Raw genomic sequence first — 3,101 nt, 5'->3', positions numbered from 1 at the left:
AGCGAAAAAACGACTAGTGAAAAACTTTCTTCTGCTATTGGTGGCTTCCTGTGAAAATAACAATCGTTCTGGAGTTATTCTTTTGTGAGTGCAGCTGGGAGCCTCTTCTCAACTTCTCCAAGCGCCGTCTCAGACAGACAGCTGGCTGCTGTCATGAAACTCGCCTGTAGTCGGAGCAAAGAGAGCAGAGCCTCTGTTCCCTCACTGCAAATGTATCCCACCCTGATTTACAAAACGGGATACAGAGTTTTTAATATAGATTTTTCTTCTTCTCTGAAACTGTTGAACTAAAACAACTCCCTGAATTTTACGTTACCTCGTTCACTGTGTGCCTCTGATGACTGTTGCTTTGGTAAAAAATGTGTTTTATGTGCTGCGGATTCAGACAATGTACTTAAATTCCTGAATTATTTAATAAGGTTTCATTTCTAGATCCAAACAGGTTTATATATTGAAAATAAACTAACAGTTATTACTACATAAACACACGTAAGAACCGAACATAGGTACCGTTAAGTACCAGTATCGATTCCCAGGTACTGAGTATAGCTTCAAATGTGAAAGGTAACCACCCCTAGGTGCGATGTCACCTGCTGGTGTTGGTCCACGTTGTTTTCTGAGGTCAAAGGTCAACGCAGCCATCTACCAGGACGTTTTAGAGCACTTCATGCTCCCTGCTGCTGACCAACGTTATGGAGATGCAGATTTAATTTTCCAACAGGACTTGACGTCTGCACACAGTACCAAAGCTACCAGTACCTGGTGTCCCTGTTCTTAGTTGGCCAGCAAACCTGCCTGACCATAACCCCATAGAAAACCTACAGGGTATTGTGAAGAGGGAGATACGATACAGCAGACCTAACAATGCAGAAGAGCTGAAGGGCCACCATCAGAGCAACCTGGGCTCTTATAACAACCCGAGCAGCGCCACAGACTGATGGACACCATGCCACGCCGCATTGATGCAGTAATCCAGGGAGGAGAAGAGCCAACTAAGTATTGAGTGCTGTACATAATCATACTTTTCTGGAAATCCTTATTGTTTTTATTGGTCTTAAGTAATATTCTAATTATGCGAGACACTGAATCTGAGGTTTTAATTAGTTGTCAGTTATAATCCAACTTAAAAGAAATAAACACTTGAAATATATCAGCCTGTTTGTAATAAATGAATATGATATACAAGTTTCACTATTTGTATGGAAGTACTGAAAACATGCAACATGGTATACTAATTATACGACCAGCACCTGTATTCTGATCATTAAAACGCAGAGCTTTCTTTAAAGATGAGCTCAAGATTTCCATGTTAAAAAATATTTAAAATTAAGCAATTTGGCTTTAAAAGCAGCTTTTTTAGAGGCTTCAACGCAAGCAGGACAAAATTACAGCTTTTAAATGCTCCGATCGTTGTTTTCCACCCTACATACATGACCTAGGCATCCTTTGAGTTCTTCTATTCCCCTTTAAAACTGAAATGTTTGGTTCGACACAAAAATGAAACAGTAGCACTACGTGAGGTTTATGTATTGCTTTCTGTAAAGATGAAAATGTTGTTCTCATCTTTTATTTTTCCTGCGGGAAATCCTGCGGACAGCTGCTGCTGCTACAGATGTTAGCTCAGCCCTGCCGGCCGGGCCAGACTGAGGAGAATGTACTGAATAATGTACAAAGCGATTAGCTTCGTTTAACGTGACTAGTAGCCTATGGTTGAATCTTTAAATATGGCCTGGGGTGATCGGAGGGGCTTTTTAGCCCTCAAATCTAAGCAAAAGTACGTTTTAACTCGATTTAAACCCATCTGAATAAAACGAGAGAATCAGCTAATAAAAATGTTATTCCCAGAGAGCTAACGCGTGTTTTTTTAAAGCTGTCTAAATGAGCACATGTGCATAAAAAAAACCCGAGCTGAACACAATTATTACAATGTCGGCCATCGATTTGAAGTTATGTTCTTCAACTTATAATCCTTTTACCGACCGATCAAAGCGACGTTTTACAAGCTTATATTGTAAATCAAAACAGTTTTTATTTATTTTTTAGAAGCAAGACTTTCTGGTAGGTAGCGTCTAAGCTAGCTTCGCCCACTGCCCCCATTGTTAGCCTCAACTAGCATGTTCTTTTGACGATATGCAGGCAAAGCCCAAAGTCCAGCGAATGTCATTTAAAACAGTCTGTTATGTGAACTAAAAAGAGCGTCTAATGAAGCGCATTGTTGCTCCATGACGGCCTATGTGAGCCGTGAAAAACCCAAAGGACCCCGTCGGGACGCAGCGACCCACTCGTCTCCTTTGCAGCCGTCTCCAGTAAAAAACATGACAAAAGACTTATTTTCTCAAGATTCAGATCAAATAGCAAACTGGTGCATGTGGCAAGCGTCCCATACCTTTATACTCTTTGTCTTCAAAGAGATTTTTTCTCTGCCGGGGTTAAGTGTGAGACGACCAGCACAGTCCGTTTTTTTTTTTTTTTTTTTTTTTTTTTTTTTTTTTTTTTTTTTTTTACTTTAAGTGGAGCTTTTCTAGAAGGATGCTCAGGCTCAAACCGGCTGACGCTAGCTGGCTGCTAAGCTAACAAGGACCCCCTTGCTAACGCCGTCTTCCTCTGTTGAAATTCCAACATTACACCACAAAAGTCAATGATTTAACACTGCCCTCTACAGAAGGTATGTAGAATTACAACCACTGAGCAAGAGTTAAAAAAGTGCCAGCCATTCATATCTCTCTCTCTCTCTCTCTCTCTCTCTCTCTCTCTCTCTCTCTCTCTCTCTCTCTCTATATATATATATATATATATATATATATATATATATATATATATATATATATATCTATCTATCTATCTATCTATCTATCTATCTATATATGTATATATATGTTACATTTCAAGTGTTTACAAAAACTGCTGCTGCACCTTTATCATGAAATTTACTGCAATTTACTGTGATCTTTCAAGCTGTATGCAAACAAAATTTCGTTCTGTACGCACTTTGTGCATACAAAATGACAATAAAGTTGTCTAAGTCTAAGTCTAAGTCTAAGTCTTTATATATGTGTGTGTGTAAAAAACTAAATGCGTAGGTGAACTCGGCCTACAAACAC

General features: G+C 39.2%; 1 protein-coding gene across 1 annotated transcript in view; it reads right to left on the bottom strand.

The window, feature by feature from the left end:
- caprin1a (cell cycle associated protein 1a) overlaps positions 1–2,614 on the bottom strand; it is a 34,386-nt gene extending 31,772 nt beyond the window's left edge. Inside the window, exon 1 of the mRNA XM_036130741.1 lies at positions 2,387–2,614. The gene's annotated coding sequence lies outside the window, so the exon portion shown is untranslated. The remainder of the gene's footprint in view (positions 1–2,386) is intronic.
- Positions 2,615–3,101: the final 487 nt, after the last annotated feature.

This window comes from Fundulus heteroclitus, unplaced genomic scaffold (genome assembly GCF_011125445.2).
Source record: "Fundulus heteroclitus isolate FHET01 unplaced genomic scaffold, MU-UCD_Fhet_4.1 scaffold_38, whole genome shotgun sequence".
Lineage (NCBI taxonomy): Eukaryota > Metazoa > Chordata > Actinopteri > Cyprinodontiformes > Fundulidae > Fundulus > Fundulus heteroclitus.
Note: the sequence above shows the minus strand (reverse complement) of the source record. Positions and strands in the feature narration are given on the sequence as shown.